The sequence below is a fragment of the Equus asinus genome, chromosome 29 (assembly GCF_041296235.1).
Source record: "Equus asinus isolate D_3611 breed Donkey chromosome 29, EquAss-T2T_v2, whole genome shotgun sequence".
NCBI lineage: Eukaryota > Metazoa > Chordata > Mammalia > Perissodactyla > Equidae > Equus > Equus asinus.
The window spans coordinates 40,894,359-40,915,802 of NC_091818.1; the positions used below are offsets into that span (position 1 = coordinate 40,894,359).

The window sequence follows — 21,444 nt, forward strand, 5'->3', positions numbered from 1 at the left end:
TGTGTCGGGGGGGCAGGAGGTGAAGGAGGAGGGCAGTGGGGGTTCAGGGAAGAGATTCCATTGTGTATGAGTGTGTGTGAGTGTGTGCATGTGTGTGAATGAACGGGTATTTGTGAGCTGGTTGTGACCCAGAGGCAGAGGAGCCCGTGTTTCTTCCTTCCTTCTGTTGGCCTCAGAGCACCTCTGCTCTGCAGACCTGTCTTCTCTGTTGCTCCAAAAGCTCCACTTGGTCTCCTCTGATCTCTGCTGCTTTTCAAGGCACGGCTCCCATCGTGTGCCAGCAACTCGGGCCAACAGCAACAGCGGAAACCAAGACGGCTCTGGAAAAATATTTGTTTAATTAGCAGAAATGATCTGTGTGAGCCTTGGAGGGATCAGAACCCCTTTTTAACTGGCTGGCCTGGAGCCGAGCCTGATGAGTTTTCCTGCAGGACCGTTTTTGGCTTTGAACCAAGGAATTGGAGTTCGGCTCCGACCTGAACGCTGGCCAGGGAAGGTCGATACATGGCCTGTTCAGATCCTGTGCTTGCTCTTGAGGGGCAGTGCCAAGCACACTCAATGGAGCCTTGAGGGAGGTGCGGGGAGCCCTGGGTAATGCCGGCCTGGGTGCGAGGCCACTCAGACCAGGCTCACCACGACATTCCTTCTTGGGCCAGGCGCATTGCCCTGTGAGAGTGGATGCTAGCTGGAGAGGAAAGTGGTTTCAGAGGAAAATGACCTGTGGAAAGCTGAACCCCATAAATTATGGTGTGTGAGTCACTTACAGCCCTGCATGAGGTATAGAAGAGGAGCTGCAGGGTCTTCAGGGACAAATTCCGTTGGGGTCACTGAGCTACGTGGAGTGGGGCAAGTGGCTTGTCTCATGGAATCATCTCAGATTTGTCTTCAAATCAAAGTAGCCTATGGAAGCCCCAAGGTTCTGCAGAGAATCTGCTGGAAAGAGAGGGGATAAGCCCAGAGAAACCCACTGGTTCTCAACCCTGAGGTTTGGGTCTCTGAGCATACTTGGATCCCCACAGAGTGGCCCAAATCCTTCTCAGACCCTTAACTCTCCTTGTCATTCTAGAATTCCCCTCAGGACTTGGGGCTGTGCCTGTGTCCCTCAGGCCTTTTTGGGTAAGAGCCTTAGGGTCACCTTGGGGATAAAATTGCCTTTTTCCAATGGCATCTTTTACAGAAAGGTAGATTTTCTCCAGAGGCACCTGGGTGTGGGCCAGGTGTCTTTGGGGTGTCCAGGGTGCCTTTCGGTCGCCCCTCCAGGGCCACCCTGCTCCTTCCCCTGAGCTGACCTCTGTGTATCCCCTTACTCTCTTGCTCCGGAGGGGGGGGGGTGGGCAATGGGGAGCCCCAGTGGGAGCTCAGAGGGAGGAGAGGGAGGTGCAGGCACTTATGCTACTCCCTCCCTGCTGGGCTGTGTCAGGGTCAGGGTTGCTGTGCCTCTCATCCCGAGGTCACGGCTCTTCTCAACCTTCTTTCTCTTGTTCCACGTGCCCACTCCTCTGTCTCTTCAGATCTCTGGAATTGCCTTGTGTGCTGTGCTGCTTCACCCGGAAGTTTCTCTACCCCCTCATAAATGACCCCTTTAACATGCCCTCCTCAAATGATCCTCATTGGAAAACGGTCTTCTCTGGCCTTTTCTATAAAGTGAGGAGTGATAGTCTCCTTTGAGAACAAAGCTCCTCAAAGACACGTGCTGGAGAGCCAACAAGTGATGGAGAAGCTAAAACAATCCTGGGTGCAGAGCTGCAGCGTTGTGTGGTCTTACGGCCTGGGCGCAGGGTCGCAGCGATGTGTGGTCTTACGGCCCACACTCAACTGTCTGGTGCTGGACGGGGAGACATGCACAACCAGACCAAGTGGTCTTACAGCCATGGCTGTCTCAGGGTGAGGTGACCTCTACCCACTTCACAGAGGTGTGGATAAGAATAGGAGTGCCAGTTTGTCACCTGGGATCCCTCATTGAGTGCTGGCAACTAAATGGAAACCCTGTCTCCTGGGATCCTGCCCTAATAATTACATTTAAACTTCCCACAGTCCTGTGTGCACCCAGCCTCATGGACATAGGCAGAGGGATGCCAGACCTAAGAAAGGCCCTACTGGTGTTGGCCAGGGTTCCCCAGAGAAACAGAACCAATAGGATATATAGATGCATTGGAAGAGGTTCATGATAGGAATTGGCTCAGGTGATGATGGCGGCTGGGAAGTCCCAGGATCTGCCATCTCCAAGGTGGAGACCATGGAGAGCCAATGGTACAGTTCAGTCCAATTCCAATGGCCCAAGAACCAGGAGCTCCAGTGTCTGAGGGTAGGAGAAGATGGATGTCACAGCTCAGCAGAGACAGTGAATCTGCCCTTCCCCTGCCTTTTTGGTTTATTTGGGCCCTCAATGGTTTGAATGAGGCCCACCCATTTTAGGGAGGGCCGTCTGCTTTACTCAGGCTACTGATGCAAATGCTAATCTCTTCTAGAGACACCCTCCCAGACACATGCAGAAATAATGTTTTCCCAGCTCTCTGGATGTCCCAGAGCCCCATCAAATTGACATACAAAACTAACCAGCAGACAAGCTAAAGTAGCAAGAGAGATAAAAGGTCAGAGTTGAGTTTTGGAAATTAGTAAAAGAAACCTTAACTAAATTGGAATTGGGAAGCCCTGTAGGGGGAGCCCTCACGCCCTATCACACATCATCTATTACACCAAACAGGAAGAGGCAAACCCTTAAGTCTGGGACAGGAAGTACAACTACTTTACTATTGAAGGAAGATTTCTCTCCCCACCCAGCAACAGCCCAGCCAATGAGAAACACTGCAGCTCAGCCAATGAGAAACACCACAGCTCAGCCAATGAGAAATGCTGCAGCTCAGCCAATGAGAAACACCACAGCTCAGCCAATGAGAAACACCACAGCTCAGCCAATGAGAAATGCTGCAGCTCAGCCAATGAGAAACACCACAGCTCAGCCAATGAGAAACACTGCAGCTCAGCCAATGAGAAATGCCACAGCTCAGCCAATGAGAAATGCTGCAGCTCAGCCAATGAGAAACGCCACAGCTCAGCCAATGAGAAACGCCACAGCTCAGCCAATGAGAAATGCTGCAGCCCAGCCAATGAGAAGCTGTTGCCGTCCTGAACTGTTACTTTCCCCCAATGGACTTGCTTTAGAACAGCCCTGCCATACTCCCCTTTTTTTCTATAAAAGCAGCTCCTCTTCTTTGTTTGCTGGATTTGCCTAATGTTCACCATAGCATGCACATCCCAAATTACGATTCTTTTGGCAATTCCTGAATAAACTCATTTTGAGATAAAATAAGTGACAAACTTGCTTTTTTTTTTTCAAGGTTTTATTTTTTCCTTTTTCTCCCCAAAGCCCCCCGGTACATTGTTGTGTATTCTTCGTTGTGGGTTCTTCTAGTTGTGGCATGTGGGACGCTGCCTCAGCGTGGTCTGATGAGCAGTGCCATGTCCGCGCCCAGGATTCGAACTGACGAAACACTGGACCGCCTGCAGCGGAGCGCGCGAACTTAACCACTCGGCCACGGGGCCAGCCCCCAAGACAAACTTGCTTTTTAAGTTGACAGGTTCTAGGGCCATCTTGCTAGGTCCCCACATTTCTCACCCTTGGCAGGGTCTGCCAGGCTGGTGGAGTTGCAGGATGAAGCAACCAGGCAGGATATGCTTCTTTCAGTGTGAATGTGAGTTGTGTTTTTATGAAGAGGCTACAGAAATACTGAGAATCTGAGAGGCAGAGGGTCGGGGTGGGGAGCTGGATCCATTTTGTGGCTTTTCCAACAAACTTCCTTGCGTCCAACTTCAGACAGGCCAGCACCAGCTGGAGTCCCATCTAGGTTGGGGTCCCAGTCCCTCTGAGGTTGGGCCACCTCTCCAAGCTTCCGAGTTTTAGTTATGCTAGCCTCTTCCCTTTACCCCCTCGGCCTTGGGGTGAGACTATAGAGTTCTCTTTGTACGTTTTCAGTCCCCAGGTTAGTGATTTTCTACCTATGCAAGCATTTATATTAAATCTTCTCCATTCAGGTAAGTGGTGTAGGCGTCTTCTGTGTGAACCCTGACCCATGCCTTTGCAGGATGTGGGGGTGAGTGGTTCCACCCTGGCCTGGAGGATGCCGGGAGGGGAGGGGAGAGACACTGCCGGGAGCCACCTGTAGGCAGGAGGCCCCGTTCAGGGAGGAGGCAGAGAGCGGGAAGGAGCTCTGATGGCAGCTGAGTCCCTTCTGCTGCCTGAGAATCGTGCCTGGGGCCCGCTGCTGTCAGGGTGTCTGGGAGGAGAAAGCAGAACAGCCATCTCTCAGGGATTTAGAGACCTGTGTGTGAAGTGGGGACTGCTGCTCTGGATGCGTATGCCATCCTTCACTGGCTCTGTCCTTGCCAACGTCCCTGCAAAGAGCACTGGCCAGCACAGGTCTAAGCCCCTGGCCCCTCTGCACAGTGCACAGTGACCGGCTGTTGCTGTTGTGAGCAGGACTACCTGCTCTAGCATCTTCCAGGGGCCCCTGTAAGGACTCGGAGTTAGGACGAGGAGAGGGGTCTGTCCTGGAAGAGAGACTGAACTACGCTGTGCCCAACTTAGAATCTCTGGTGCCTGTCCCTCTGCCTTACCGTGAGTCCTCTCTCAGGGACCTCAGCCCCTCTCCCTGGCCTGCCCTAACCGGTTCTCTGGGCAAGCTCCAACCGTTCTCATGGGCAGTGGCTGCTTCAGCTCAAGCTGGCCTCTAGGGAGGTCCAGAAGCTGCCAGAAATCGAGGGCCTCGTGGGAATGAGGCAAGCGCAGAGGCTCCCTGTTATGCGCCAAATTGTGTTCCTCCCAAATTCATCTGTTGGAGCCCTAACCCCCAGTACCTTGGAACGTGGCTGTATTTGGAGGCGGGGTCTTTATGGAGGTGATTAAGTTAAAAGGAGCCCCATCATCCAATCTGGCTGGTGTCCCTATAAGAAGAGGAGATTGGGGCACAGAGAGACACCAGGAGCATGCGTGCACAGAGGACGGCCGTGTGAAGAGGGGGCCGTCAGTGGTCAAGGAGAGAGGCCTCAGAGGAAACCAGCCCTGCGGGCACCTTGATCTTGCACTTCCAGCCTCCAGAACCTTGAGAACGTCAATGTCTGTTGTTCAAGCCACCCAGTCTGTAGTCTTTTATATGGCCACCCAAACTGACTCCAGGAGTCCCCAAGATCTTCTCCAGCTGATCCGAATCCTCCGCTGCTCTGGTTTCCCTCTGTATTAGTATTTTATGGCGGCTGTCACTAACGAACACAAACTTACAACACAAATGCATTCTCATACAGTTCTGGAGGTCAGAAGTCTAAAACCAGAGTTTCAGCAGGCTGGTTCCCTGGGGAGGTGGCAGGGGAGGACCTGGTTCCTTGTCTTTTTCCAGAGGCTGCCCACATTCCTTAGCTCATGGTCCCTTCCTCCAAGGACTCCACCCTCCATGAGCTCCTCCTGCTGACTCTGACCCCCGTCCTCCTTGTAAGGAAAAGCTGGTGGGGGTGGAGTTCCAGTCCAAACCCGAAGCCCTGAGATCCAGGGCAGCTGATGTCCTAGGGCAGGAGAAGATGGGTGGCCAGTGTTGGATGACACTGGGATTACCTTGGGCCCACCTACGAGGTTATCCAAGGTCACTTCCCCATCTGGAGATTTTTAATTTAGTCCCATCCCTTTCGCCATGCAAGGTGGCATAGTCACAGGTTCTGGTGATCAGGATGAGGACATCTTTGGGGGTCGGCATGAATTCAGCAGACTGCACCCCATCTCCACTCTGGCTCCCTAATTCACACCTCCTTGCACATCTTCAGAAGACAGCCGGGAAACTAAAGGTGATCAGGTCACTGGTCTCCCCCAGTGGCCCCCGCTGTCACCCCCACTTGGCCTCCAGAGTATGGAGCCCTTGAGAAGCTGTAGAGAACAGGGCAGAAGGAAGGGGCTGGTGGAGGTAAAGGCCCCGGGGGTGGGGGTTGAGCCCGGCACTGCTCTGGAAGTCCACCCACTGCGGCATTAGACATGCAGACAAACCGGATGCAGCTAATTAGAGCAGGGCACTGGGCTAAGAGCACTGGCACCTGGGTGTAGGTGGCCCACAGCCGAGGCTTAGACAGTGCCTGAGAGGCGCTCCATGGGAGGGGAAGACCCAGCCGGTTAACCAGTGGCTCTCTGTCGCTTATTAACTGTGGGAGTTTGGCGGAGTTCCCCAAGCTCTAAGCTTCAATGTCTACATCTGGGAAATGGGAATAATGGTAGCTGCCTCATTGGGTTGTTGTGGGAATTAACTGGAAATTTCTCTTTTGTGTGGAAAAAACCTTGCATAATGCCAGGCACGACATACCGAGTGTGCAGTAAATGCTGGTCATAATGCTAATGATAATATTTAGGATCTCCAGTCCTTGTGGAGCCAATGAGGCTGTGCTGCTGCTGCGTGCGTGCATGTGTGTGTGAGTGCACGCGCCGGAGTGTGTGTGTACGGTGGCCTACGGGAGGGGCCCAGGGCAGGGTGGCGCCGCTGAATCTATCAGTGCGGTCCTGCGGCCAAAGAGAACTTCCTACAAGGGACCCTCACAACCCCCTACATCAAACTTGGGCTTCTGGAAAGCCTTCCCTCCCTCCCCGCATTTCTGGGCACTCCAGTGATAGGAAAATGCCTTACATGCATTGCTTCCCTTCACCCTGATGCCCCCATCCACCCTCAGAGCTTACGCCCATCATTAGTCACTCAGTGAACTGTTTACAGGGCTGACATCACCCCGAGATTAGAGAGGGAGCTGGTCTCATTCCTGGAAGGTTCCTGTGCATTATCTCCCTTTGGTGCGCCGGAAGCAGTGTGTGTGTGTGTGTGTGTGAGTGTGAGAGTGTGAACGTGAGTGTGTGAATGTGTTGTAGTGTGTGTGTGTTTGTGTGTAGAGTGGGGGCAGCAGGGAGGAGCTGACTCACCCCCTGGAGCAGATGCAGCCCCTCCAAGGGGGAGGCTGGAGGCGGGAGCAGAGCTTGCAGAGTTTCCAGGTGTTTGAATTGGAATTGAACTTGCTCCTTATCCTCAAGGCCAGTGAGGGTAGGGGTAGGGGTGGGGGTGGGGGCATGATGCCCTGTCTTGAGTGAGTGAGATGCGATTTCGGGCATGGCTGTTAAGCCGCCTGCCTGGAGGAGCCCAGCTTCTGGGGGATTGGGAAGGTTGGGCGGAGCTGGGGCTCTCTGGGGAGCAGACAGGGCCAGCTGGAAGAAGCAAAGCCTTTGGGTGGAACTCACCTGGTCTGTGGGAATTCTTCCAGTCCCTGCTTCCTGATCTGGATAATGGGCAGCGTTCCTCCCGTCCATGGGTGGTGGAAAGGATTAAATGAGCTAATTTAGGGAGGTCCCAATAAATGAATATGATAGAGGCTCAGCCCTGTGCTTGGTGGTACTTCATGCTCTGAAATGTCAGCTAACCCACTACTGGGTATTTATCCAAAGAACTTGAAATTGACAATTCAAAGAGACTCATGCACCCCTATGTGCATTGCAGCATTATTCACAATAGCCAAGATGTGGAGGCAACCCAAGTGCCCATCGACTGATGATTGAATAAAGAAGATATGGTATATATATGGAATGGAATACTACTCAGCCATAAAAAAGACAAAATCATCCCATTTGCAGCAACAGAGTTGGACCTTGAGGGTATTACGTTAAGTGAAATAAGCCAGGCAGAGAAAGACAAACCAGTATGATTTCACTCCTATGTGGAAGATAAACAAACACAAGGACAAAGAGAACAGATTAATGGTTACCAGAGAGGAAGGGGGAGGGGGGAGGGGGAAAGGGGTAAAAGGGCACATATGTATGGTGACAGATAAAAACTAGACTGTTGGTGGTGAGCGTGATGCAGTCTATACAGAAACTGATATATAATAATGTACACCTGAAATTACACGTTACAACTCATTATGACCTCAATAAAATAATTAAAAAAAAAAAAGAAATAGCTGTAACAGCTACTCTTAGCGCGCCTGGCACAGGCCCACGGCACGTTGCTCTCTCCCTTCCCTGTTCCTGCTCCCCTCTCCTCCGGCCCCTCCTCAGTCTCTTACGGAGGAGGCCTCGAGGCAAGTCTTGCCAAAAACCTCATTTACCAGGGCGGTCCCTGGTTCCTGTTTGCCTAAAACCAAAGCCGCAGGCTCTTCAAAAGAACCTAGCAAACCCAGATAGAAAGGTTTGTTTTTATTCTCACAAAGAAGAAGGAGACAAAAAACTTTGTTGGGTAAGTCAGGCCCCATTAAGCTCACAAAAAGACTCTTTGTTCCAGCCGGAGACGGTGAAAAAAATATCAGAAGTGGTGGAACACGTGTTTGTGTCTCCGTTCCGTTCTGAGAGCGTTTAGGTAAGACTAGCCCCACCTGGCTCCCCTCCCCATTCCCCCAGCCCTGAGTCCTTTCTCAGTGCAATCGTATCTTTTTTACAGCAGAGAACTGTAGACTGACCCAGCCAGAAGAAACTTCTAATGTTTTTTAGTCCAGCTGGATTTTAATCACTTACAATAATGACATAATACGTAAGTTATACGGTTTTTACATGACTTGCCCGTGTTTTATATTGTTGGGAGTGATGCAGCTAAGGCTCTTGCCTAAGGTCAAACTGCTGGTTCCTGGCTGAGCTGGGGCGAGGAGCAGCTCCCTCGGTACTCAGCCTGGGCTTAATCTGCTGTTTGTCATTCCTGGCACTGGCGTGGACAAGTCAGCTTGTTCCAAAATCTTTTGTCTATAGTAAAGAGAGATCTTTATTAAGATTTGTTTGTTCCCGTTAAATCATAAATCCGTCCAGGCGGGTCACTATGTGACTGGCGCCCTCTGCAGTTGTGCAGTGTGCAACCTGTGAGACTGAACTTGGCAGTCCTGCTTCTGGGTTAATTCATCCCTCCAGCACATGGAATGATGCCCCTGGGGGTAATTTATGCCTTTGCTCCTCAGACTGTGCATAATCCAGTGTAACTGAGCCTATTTGTGTTGAAAGAAACCAGCAAGAAGGCCAAAAAGAAAGGGCCTCCCACTCCTGGACACCCTGGCTGCTGGAGGAGGCCAGTGTGCTCTTAGGAGGCCGGGCTGGGTGGCTGTGGGCATGTGGGCAGGGGACCAGGTCCTTAGTGGGGCAGACAGGAGGGCGTTGCTGGGGGCTCTGCTGGGGGCGGAGCCATGAGGCCCAGGTTTCTTCCTGAGGCAGCTAGAGAAGGAAGGACATCAGTTGTTATTTCTGCCTTGACTCAGAGGTGACGTTGTGAGAATTTATGAGCTTTTCTCCCTCCGGCTCCATTTCCTTATCTGTTACAAAATGGGCAGAGCGTGCCTGGCCCACGCCTGCTCTTAAGGATAGAAAGAGTGAAAAAGGGCTGGGTTTTGTGAAATATGGCTGGGGCACAGCACGGTGTCACGACACCTGGGGTGGCACGGTGCCCAGGCGTTTCCGTGGGACAGGAGCCCCAGGAGCCTGTCTGGGCCAGGAGCTTGGGGGCAGCACCATGCGCCCGTCTCCACGCCACGCGCTCTGTAGTGAGCACTGCATTCTTCGTGCCAAGAAGGAAATATCCTGCCCGTCGTGATGTCTTTTGGAGTAAGAGGGCCCTGAGTTAGCATTTTTTTTTAAACAGCTTCATTGAGGTATAACTGACACAGGAAACTGCTCAGATTTAAAGTGGACAACTTGGTAGGTTTTCACCTATGAATACACAGGTGAAACCATCACCCCGAATAAGATCATGAACACAACCATCACCTCCATCACCAGTCTCCTCGTGCCTCCCGCGCCCCAAGCCCAGGTTAGTGTAAAGATGCTTTCGATCCTAAGATGCATCGTGACCTCAGGGATCAAAGCAAGAACCCGGGCCCAGGTTGGAGTTCCGTCTGTGCTGCTCTGCTGTGTGATCTCGGGCAAGTTCCCTCACCTCTGTCAGCCCTAGTTTTCCTATTTGTGAAATGAGGATAGCGATAATAGCCCCTTAAGTTTGCTGTGAAAACGAAATAAGTTAATTTATGTAAAGTGCCCGGCACGGGTGGGCACTCAAGAAATGGCGTCTGCTTTCCCTGTATTGGGTTTGAAATGCAGAGATGGCTGTCAGAAATATACATTCTCACCTCCTCGGGTTTTGGTATCTATCATCCTACCATCTACTGTTTGACTAGACTATCATCGTGGGGCCGAGAACTGAAGAACCCACTCTGCCCTGAGCTAACTCTGTGTCTAGTACTGACTGTCTGTGCTGCTCCTCCCACCTAGAATTCATCTCCCCTCTTTGGAACCCAGCATTCAAGGACTCAATCAGGCCTCACCACCTCTGGGAAGCCTCCCCTGATTACTCTAATCTAGGACTCTAGATGCTAAGGTTTTCTCTCCTTTCCAAACCCCAATACTATTTGAATTGTACCCACACAATCTTACAATTGGGAGTGTAGTGTTTTGCATTATTTTCCATTGTGTGTATCTCTAATTTTTTCTTTTTTGAGGAAGATTAGCCCTTAGCTAACATCTGCTGCCAATCCTCCTTTTTTTTTTTTTTTTTTTTTTTTGCTGAGGAAGACTGGCCCTGAGCTAACATCCATGCCCATCTTCCCCTACTTTATATGTGGGATGCCTGCCACAGCATGGCTTGATAAGCAGTGTGTAGGTCTGCACCTGGGATCCGAACTGGCGAACCCTGTGCCGCCAAAGTGGAACTTGTGAACTTAACTGCTTTGCCATCGGGGCGGCCCCTTGTGTATCTCTATTTTGGTTCCCATTGTGTGTACAAGTTTCTTGAGGGCATAAATTTGGCTAATGCTTCTTTGCGCCTTCAGCCACATCCTTAGGACAGTGTTAAATAAGGACAGGAGTTCATCAAATAGGTGAGCATTAATTCGGTTAGATGCTGTGGAAAGTACCAGGACCAGTCCTCACGGTTGTCACACACAGGGAGACTATTTTGAATGACAGAAGTAAGTGTGAGGACGTATCTCAGTCAGCTTAGGCTGCTCTAACAGAGCATCGCAGATGAGGGGGCTTCTACAGCAGACCTTTCTCACAGTTCTGGAGGCCCGAAGTCCAAGATCGAGATGTCAGCAGATGCAGTGTCTGGTGAGGGCCTGCTTCATGATTCACAGATGGCATCTTCTTGCTGTGCCCTCACCTGGTGGAAGGGGCAAGGGAGCTCTCTGGGGTCTCTTTATAAGGGCACTAATCCCAAAGTCATCTCGGAAAGGCTCACCTCCAAATACTATTGCATTGAGGGTTAGGTTTCAACATATGGATTTTGGGAGCATGCACATTCAGTCTTCAGTCCATAACACTCTGTATGGTGACAACACTGATGGTTGTCTCCATAATACTGCTCCGTCTCCCTAATGGTTGGATGGATGTCGGTATGACTTCCATACTTGCAGGTGGCCCTCAATTCCTGTAAGCTTGCAAATAAGGCCCACAGGTTGGTCAGCCCACTGACACTGTCAGCTGATGAGCCCTCTCCTGCCCAGGGCTCCAGCCAGGCATCGGGCCGGCACCGTCCACCAGGAGGAGCGCCCCTCGGCTCTGACTCGCTGGGCTTCTAGACGTAGAATTGAAATGGCTTTTCATCAGCTCTCCATTATTGACTTCTGTTCAGCCTGTGGTCTGACCTGACGCTCTTTCCCTGCGGGAGTGTCCTTTCTGTCCCACACACAGAGAGAGTAACGCCTCCCAGACCTGGCTCCTCACAGCCGCCCCTGCAGAGGCCTCCCGGAGCTGACACCAGACCCTCTCCAAATCCGCCCACGTCTGCCCTGCTCTTCGATACACTGCTTTGGCCTGACTCATCCTGCATGTTTCCTGTCAACAACAACAAACCCTCCTGTTTAGCCTTCCTTGGCTCACCATTTTTGGAAATTGAACTGGAAGGGTAAAGCTATTACACAAAGGGCTTTGCAGGGCAAGAGGGAAGAAGGAGAAGGAGCCAGAATAAACAGAAGGTGAACCAAGCCCCCAGGGCCCAGGTGAATGCTCAGGCGGGTCAGTGGATGTCCCACTCTGGCTAGACAGAAATCCTTAGCGCACTGGCTCACACCATCCTCGCTGGCCCCACTCATCCACAACCCAGCCATTGGCAGGGTCCTTCTTGGCCCAGGCAAGGATCCACCCTGGACAGACCCTTTGTATCACTGGCCAGAGTACACCTGCGAGGGGGGTTCCAGGTCACATCCTATGTCACCCTGAAATGAGAAGAGTCATGTGGATTTTGGACTAAGACCTGGCTCTGAATTCTGCTTTGCCGCCTACTGGCTTTATGGCCTCAGGCAAGCGGCCTAACCTCGCTGAATCTGTTTCTTCATCTGTCAAATGGGTGTAATGCCTACCTTCAAGATTGCCGTGAGGACTAAAGATGATCTGTAGGAAGTGCCTGAAACATAGGAGACGCTTATTAGCTAATAACTAATCTTATTTAATTAAATGCAGTCATGTGCCGCTTAGCCACAGGGACACATTCTGAGAAGGGCGTTGTTACGAGACTTCGTCATTGCGTGAGCATCGAGTGTACTTGCACAAGCCTGGTGGCACAGCCTACTGCACACCCAGGCTCTACGCTACTAATCTCATGGGACCGCTGTTGTCCACACAGTCTGTCGTTAACCAAATGTCATTATACAGCACATGACTGTACCTTCTTCTCTCAAAGAAGCCCTCTGGGTCTAGTGAACAGACACTGAGTCAGCATTCAGGTCTTCTCTGGTGAACACACGTGGCTCCACTGGGTAGAGAGTGTCTGGATAGCCTGGTCTGTCCTGCAACCCCTGCAACTTTGTACCCATGCCTCGTGATGGACTCTCATCCCCAGGCCCCAGGCCAGATGTGCAGCATCACCGAAAAGCCCATTCCCCCGATTCCAGGCCTCTGCTGCCCTTCTCACCCCCCTGGAAGGCAGGCTGGTCTCCTGTAAACCGTGGGACAAATGCCCTGTGGTCCCTGTTGAAGACCTGGAACCCTGGTCACCGTCCAGGCCCTGGCACAGCTGAGCACGGAGCAGGCGCCGGCTCCTGTGGGCTCACTGTACGTGGACCATCAGCCAGCTGGGCGGCCATGTGGGCCTGAAGGCCCTGGGCTTTGGGAAGACTCTCAGAAAAGAAACCTTGCACTGGCTGTGGCTGCAGGACTGAGGGCAGAGTAAAGACTACTGGTTAGAGTTTCTGGAGTGGTTCATTTCATTCCAATGGAGGGAACAGCTTTCTGTTGGTAACAACAAAACTTCCCAATGAGGCGCAGAGTCCCAAGCACCTCACCCTCTCTGTCCTTCCCTAACCGAGCTGCTGGGGGTAGTGGGAGGGTGTTTAGCTTAATGACACTCAGAAATCATGCCATGCAATGGTATTTATAGTAGAAAGAGGAAGCTATGTTTGTCCTCAGGTTCCGTTAAAGTAGATATATCTGAACTAACCAGCCACTGACCCCAAGTTATCAAGTTCTGCCCCACATTTCCACCCTCAGCGGACAAACCTGTTAAGCAGTGCTTCTCAAGAAGTGACACCCTGACAACACTTGTTCCTGTCTGGTGTGTCCACCCTACAAAAGCGTTCCTACACCACGTTCCTGCATTGATCCCCCAGTGGCTGAGTAAGGTAGGCAGGCCTGGGATTTTCTTCCTTCTGCAAAGGAGGAAATAACTTGCTTGAGGTTGCATGGCTGGCAAGTAGCAGGCCCAGGAGAAGAACCCAGGTCTTCTGGCTCCGTCAGCTAAACCTTGTCCAGAAAAGGAGTGGGCTGCCTCATGAGACCCTGCAAGTCCAAACAGAGGCCAGGTAACCATGGATCCGATCCTTTAAGAGCCTCTGGAGCCCAAATTTGTCCTGTTAAACATCCTCCTGCACCAGTGGTGGGAGCAGAAGTTGACATAATTTTTAGGAGCGTCATTTGGCAATATGCATCAAAAACCTGAAAGATCCTCATATGCTTTGACCAGTCATTTTCACTGCTAGGAATGTATCTTAAAGAAATAATCAGAGACAGGCACCAGCTTATAAAGTTAGACATAGAATATACAGTATGACTCAGCAATTCCACTCCTCAGTGGACACCCAGGAAAAGGAAAACATCCGTCCACACAAAAAAATTGCGTGTGAATGCTTCTGCAGCACTGTTTATAATAGCTCCGACATGAAAACAACCATTCAATGTTGAGTGGAGAAATGAAATGTGATACGTCCATGCTATGGGATATTACTCAGCATTGAAAGGAACGAGGTACTGACACATGCTACGACATGATGACCCTTGAAAACATTGTACTCCGTGAAAGAAGCTGGTCATACAAGACCACATACTGTATGATTCCATTTGTATGAAATGTCCAGAATTTGTCTCTACAGGCAAATTTAGAGGGACAGAAAGTAGATTACTGGTTTCTTAGGGCTGTGGTAGGCAAGTGGAAGGATGGAGATGGACTCCTAATGGGTGTGGGTTTATTTTAGGAGGAACAGAAACAGTCTAAAATTAGATTGTGGTGATGACTGTGCAACACTGTGACTATACTAAAAAACGTTAAATTTTCCACTTTGAAGGGGTGAACTGTGTAATATGTTATTTGTATCTCAATAAAGCTGTTTTAAAAAAAGGGGGCACCAAGATGTTCTTCTGAGTGTTTTTTTATAATGATAAATATTTCAAATAATCCAAATCCTTAGGGAAAAAATAGTTAGATAATTATGGTATATCCCTGGATGGATATATATATATATATATCACTCAATAAATATAAAAATATTTTAGACAATGAGAAGATGCTCATGATATATTATTAAATATAAAATCTAAAGCATATGTAATCCCAATTTTGTTTTTAATTTTAAAAAATTAAATGTTTTATTTTGAGATAATTGTGTATTAACATGCAGTTTTAAGAAATAATACAGAGAGATTCAGTGTGCCTGTTACCAATTTTCCTCAATGGTAAAATTTTGAAAAACTGTAGTACAATATCACAGCGAGGATATTGACGTTGATGCACAAGGTACAGAATGTGTCCATCACCGCCAGGATCCCCGAAGATGCCCTTTCATAGCCACCCCTACTTTCTGCCCCCATTTCCACCTCAACTCCAGGTAACCACTAATCTGTTCTCCATTTCTATAATTTTGTCATTTTGAGAATGTTATATAAATGGAATCATATAGTAGGCAGTATTTTGGGATTAGGTTTTTTTCACTCAGCATCATTCTCTGAAGATCCGTCTAGGCTGTTTTGTGTATTAACAGTTCACTCCTTTTTAGTGCTAATATTCCATGGTGAGGATGGACACAATTTATTTAGCCATTTACCCATTGAAGGACATCTGGATTGTTTCTAGTTTTGAGCCATTAAGAATGAAGCTACTATAAAACATTTGTGTACCTTTTTAAAAATGTGAGTCTAAATTTTTATTTCTCTGGGATAAATAACGAGGAGTGCAGTTACTGGGTCATATAGTTTTGCTTCCTGTAACTATATAATAAGTAGTGAAATTGGGTGCACTGACTCCTCCTACTTCATTATTCTTTTCAAAAATTGTTTTAGCTATTGTAGCTATTTGAGGTATGTTTTTTTTGAGCAATTGTAAATGGTATTTTATTTTTAATTTCAGGGTCCAGGTAGTCCCTGCTAGTATATATAGAAATAAAATTGATTTTTATGTAATGATCTTATATCCTGCAGCCTTGATGAACTCACATATTAGATCTAGGAGTTTTTTTTATTTTTAAGATTCTGTGTAGACAATCATATCTTCTACAAATAACTGCAATTAGGGACAGTTTTATTTCTTCATTTTGATCTGTATACCTCTAATTTCCTTTCTCTGCCTTATCGCACTGGCTAGAATTTCCAAAACTGTGTGGACTAAGAGTGCTGAGAGTTGACATCCTTGCTCTGCTCCTGATCTTAGGGGCCACCACTAAGTGTAATGTCATCTGTAGGTTTTTGTAGAGGCACTTTGTCAAGCTGAAGAAATTCCTCTTGATTCCTCTTTTCTGATAGCTTTTTTTAAAAGGTTCACCCTGAACTAACATCCTTTGCCAATCTTCCTCTTTTTTTTTTTTTTTTTTATTTTTTGCTCTGCAAAGCCCCAGTACATGGTTTTATGTCCTAGTTGCAAGTCCTTCTAGTTCTTCTACGTGAGCTGCCACCACTGCACGGCAGCTGACAGACGGGTGGTGTGGTTCCATGACTGGGAACCGAACCCAGGCTGCTGAAGTGGTGACAGCGCCGAACTTTAACCACCAGACCATCAGGGCTGGCTCTCTGATAGTTTTCAAAATCTTAAATGTGTGATAAATTTTGTCAAATGGTTTTTTCCTTATCAATTAATATAATCATGTGAATTTTCTTCTTTTGCCTATTCATGTGGTGGATTATGTCAATGGATTTTGAGCTTTGAACCAGTCTTGTATTCCCGGAATAAACCCCACTTGGTAACAGTGCATAACTCTTTTTATATATTATTGAATTCTAATTGCTAACATTTTTAAAAAAATTGTGTCTATGTTCATTGAGGATATTGGTCTGTAGTTTTCTCTTTTTTGTCCACTCTTCATCTGCTTTTGGTATTAGGGTAAAAGTAGTTGCATAAAATGAGTTGGGAAATGTTCCCTTTTCTGTTTTCTGGAAGGGCTTGTGTAGAATTGCTGCTAGTTCTTCTTAAAATGTTAATTCTCCAGTGAAATCGTCTGAGTCCGGAGATTTGGGGAGGGAGGAGTTTTAAAATTACAAATTCTGTGTCTTTGATAGTTACAGGGCTATCCACATTGTCTATTTCCTATTGAGTGAACTGTTGTCGTTTATGTTTTTCAAGAAATTGGTCCATTTCATCTGAGTTGTCACGTTTCTGTGGGTGGAATTGTTTGTGGCTGTCCATGAACATGTCCGGTGTCTGCAGGGTCTGTGGTGACATCCCTGGTCTTATTCCTATCTGTAATTTGTGTCTTCTCTTTTTTTTCTTTGTTAGTCTTGCTAGAGGCTTGTCAGTTTTATTGATCTTATCAAAAGAGCTATCCCTTTGTCTCACTGATTTTCTGTATTGCTTTCCTGTTTTTAGTTTCATTGATTTTGGCTCTTTGTTATTTCCTTATTTCTGCTTTCTTTGGATTTCTTTTGCTCTTCTTTTTCTAGGTTCTTTTGGTGGGAACATAAATTATTGGTCTGAGTTTTTCCTCTTTGCAAATATATTCATTTAGTCCTGTCCATTTTCCTCTCAACATTGCTTTAGCCATGTCCTACAAATTCCAATATGTTGTGTTTTCATTTACATTTAGTTCAATGTATTTCTTTCAAATTTATTTTGAGGCTTTCTGTTTGATCCATGGATTATTCAGAAGTGTGCTGTTCAGTTGCCAAGTGATTTGAGATTTTCCTATGGCCTTTTTTTTTAAAAGATCAATTTCTAGTTTGATTCCATGTGGTTGGATAACACATTCTGTAAGATTTAAGTTGTTTGAATATGTTGAGATTTGTTTTACGGCCCAGAATATGATCTATCTTGGTGTATATATATCTTGGACTATGAGAAAATGCTCACGATATATTGCTATATAAAAAAATATGTTATGGGGCCGGCCCAGTGGTATAGTGGTTGGGTTTTCACACTCCGCTTCAGTGGCCCAGGGTTCACTCGTTTGCATCCTGGGTGTGGACCCACGCTCTGCTCATCAAGCCATGCTGTGGCAGGCGTCCCACATATAAAGTAGAGGAAGATGGTCATGGATGTTAGCTCAGGGCCAATCTTCCTCAGCAGAAGGGGGAGGATCAGCGGGGGATGTTAGCTCAGGGCTAATCTTCCTCAGAAAAAAAAAGTAATAAAATATGTACCATGTAATCCCAGTTTTATTTAAAAAATACATACCTATATATATCCATGAGAAAAATCCTGGAAAGCTAGACCACAAATGTTTGCCTGCTCTTTATTCATTTATTTTTGTATCTTCTTCTGAATTATCTAAAGTTTAAAAAGCTAGCTTTTATGATCAAAAGCTTTTTTTTTTTTTAAAATAAAAAGAGCAGTAGCTTGTGTGTCATAAGATGTGGGTTCAAAAACTGGACTATCGCGTGTTTAATGTTGTGGCCCAGGCATCTCAGGTGATCTCACTGAGCCTCATTTTTTGCATCTATAAAATGGGAATAATAATGCCCACCTTATAGAGTTGTATTAAATAAGCAGAGCCAACATTAATTAAAGCGTGTTGCAAATACTAAAGCAGTGTGTATTTATTATAGTAGTGTTTTTATTATTGTGAGGAGGCTGGATTTTTTAATCTCTTGGGTCTCTTCTAACTTTCACTGAGAAGCAAATCAAAGGACAATGGAATTATCTGAAGTATATTGTGCCTGTGGACACAACTCTGCATAAACTACTGTTTTCCAGGTATTTCTGGAAGCCTTTGAGTATAATTGAGATGTAACTAATTTGGATTTTTCAGGAAAGTTCCAATTTCAAATGTCCTGTCCTGTTGCTCTCCTAGCGTAAGAGTACCTACCACACCATATAATTTAATTTCTTGTTAGGAAAATGTGGATATTGGGTTCAAAGCTTTGCCTGAAAGGGAAAGAAAAATTCTTGGATGTCTGCTATCCACCTGACTCAAGACCCTTTGCCTTCCTTTTGGGCCTGCAATTGTTCCCCGAGGGAGGTGATTGTAATCAAAGTTCCCAAGGACCAGGATATCAGTTGGTTTTACAAACTGAATTTCCCAATGGCAGGAAGGGAGTGGGGCCTGGAAGGTGTGTCAGGGAGGGACAGAGGGGGCTGGTGGTGACAGGGTTCCCTCTGGGATTAGTTAATTTAAAAGTCTTTTTCCTTGCCTGAGCCCCAGTCTGTTGCTGAATCGTCTCCACAGGAAGTGCTGTGGTATCTCTCATCCTCCGTTGGTAAACTCAAGTTCTGTCTAAGGATCTTCCATCCTTCCTTGGCCGACAACCAGCCTCCTAGTTTTAGAAAGGGTCCTTTCTTTCCCCTTGTGTGTTATTCTCCTCTGAATCCACACTCTCCTCTGTGGATGGTGTCTTCTTGACCAGAAGAAGTGTGGTTCAAGCTTTTCCGAGGATATTTCAGAGGGTCCCACAATCTGTCCAGTCAATGAACTCTTAGCCATGCTCAAGACTCAGTGTAAACCACCTCTGTCAAAGCTCGTTTAACATGTAGCATTCATTGAACATTCATTTCATTTAACATGTAGCATTTTTGAACAAATAGGCCAGCTATTGCCTGTGCCCACTACTCCCTCCCTCCTCTGTGTTCTTAGGGTGGTTGATGCATGTTTACACTGTGTACCTATCTTATTATGTGCCCTTCTCTGTCCAGAGCTGTGAGCTCCTTGGGTTCAAGGACTTTCTGCATTTGTTTTCATTTATTTATTTTTATTGCTGTAAAATATACATAACATAAAATTTACCATTGTAACCATTTTAAGTGTACAATTCAGTGGCATTACATGTATTTGCTATGTCGTGCAACTGTCACCACTATCGATTTTCAGAACTTTTCATCAGCCCAGACAGAAACTCTACCCATTAAACAATAGCACCATTTAATTGTGTATCTTCTTTCTTCTATGTGAAGACCACTGCCTTGCACAAGTCTAAGGAGAGCGATTGACATCGGTCACAATGTGAAGGTGACTGTGGAGCTGTGTAAGGCAGCAGCCATGTCCTATCCCACATCTTGACATGTCATGGGAACTTAAATGTCCTTAAAAATTGAACCAACTGGAAATCTGGGTGTTATGGGCATAATTTTCAATTCTTGGTACCTGAGCTAAGCTATTCTCAAGGAGGACCTTGATTTTCACCCTGGGTAGAAGGTCTTTTTTCCATGGACCTCCAAATTCTGTGATCTGTGGCATCAATTCTGTTCAAATCAATTTCATTTGTTTAATATTTTCAGGACACCAAACAAGGCCCTCGGCTGTGCTGTGTGAATGAAAAAGAAACTAAAACAGTGGGATCCCTCCCCTTAAGATCCATGACCTGGTGTTGGGTGACAGGAATGTTCTTCTGTGTAGTATGTCTATGTAATTCTTGTTTTTGAAATCATGATTTTGATGATGGTGATGAGCCCAAAGAAACTCTTTTTCTCTCTCTGCCATGTGAGGACAGAGCGAGAAGGCAGCCGTCTATAAGCCAGGAAGAGAGCCCTCACCAGAAACCAACCCTGCCAGACCTTGATCTTGGACTTCCAGGCTCCAGAATGATAGGAAAATAAAGGTCTGTTATTTAAGCTACACAGTGTGTGGTATTTTGTTATGGCAGGCTGAGCAGACTCAGTCCCCAGTACCTTGTCTCCACCGTACGGAAGCCCCATACTACCCACTGCTACATTGACATCACTGTCCCGCCAGGCCATCTCCTTACTCTCTTTGGACCCCAGCTAGTGCCCAAGGTTCCTGCTTTGCTCATGCTGTTTTTCCTCCTGTAAGATGTCCTCCTTCACCTCTGTGGACTTCAGGGGCGGCACCAACCCCAGCCCTTCCACCAAGTCTTCTTTGATTCTTCAGGCTTATGCTGGGTTCTTCCTGCTCTGACCCGGCATGTTTATGATCAGCATCACACATTGTATTGCTTCCATGTCCTCAGACTGTTTACAGGTGATAGTTTTGTGTCTGTAGACCCTGGAGAACGTGCTTTTTGAGGACAAGGACTTTGTTTCGCTCTCATAGCTCATAGAGGGCGTTCAGTGGAACTTGTTAACTGAGTGATAAACATACAGGTATAGGTTTCTGTAGAAAGTCACACAAAAACACATGGAATTAAAGAAAAACCAAAGAGTTAAGAGGGATTCCAAAACAACTGACATGGGCTTCTCTTCTTGGCTGCTCCATTGTGTCTGAGGTACAGGAAGTACCCAGAAACCTTCCCCTCTAGGGCAGTGCCTGCAAAAACACAAGCAAGGGGCCCAGAACAAGCTCCTACTGTTTCTGGCCTCGCTCCCCATCCTGCAGCCAGAAGGGAGAGGCTGCTCAAAGGCTTTCATGCCACAGGAAGGAAAAGCAATCTGCAATAAGGCTCTGTCCCGAGATCAAATTCTTAAACAACTCACGAATAAATAGGAAAAAAATATGTTAGGGTGGAGTGAATGTTGGGTTTGGAAAGAAGTGGAAGGCAGCAGGGAAAGATGGGGGGAGAGAGTGAAGAGTGAAAGAAAGGAAGACACAGAGACAGTAGTAATACAGAGAAATTTTAAGTAAAAAGTAAAGAGAGACAAAGAAACCAAGAGGGCAGACATCTTGAAATAGAGAGATGACAGTGAAAGCAAGAGAGAGAGAAAGAGAGAGAGAGAATGAAGAGAAAGGAGCAGAAGGAAGAGGAGAGGAGAGGAGACAGAGCAATATAGGGCTAAAAAAGTGAAGAATGGAAAGAAATCAATGAGAAGATTTACAAAGGGAATCAAAGACAGAATCAGGACCAAAAGATGGACAGGAAAATGTCTGGCAGAGAGAAGTCCACGTGTCCGGCAA

At 47.3% G+C, this 21,444-nt stretch overlaps 1 long non-coding RNA gene across 2 annotated transcripts; it reads left to right on the forward strand.

The window, feature by feature from the left end:
* The first annotated feature begins 8,030 nt into the window (after window positions 1-8,030).
* Window positions 8,031-20,202, forward strand: LOC123282063 (uncharacterized). Of its 2 annotated transcripts, XR_006521969.2 has the most exons (4): window positions 8,031-8,192; window positions 8,286-8,360; window positions 8,442-8,531; window positions 11,476-20,202. It is a non-coding gene; the product is annotated as an uncharacterized lncRNA (long non-coding RNA). The 2 variants fall into 2 exon arrangements; XR_006521968.2 differs by lacking the exon at window positions 11,476-20,202 and having other exon boundaries at window positions 8,442-8,535.
* Window positions 20,203-21,444: the final 1,242 nt, after the last annotated feature.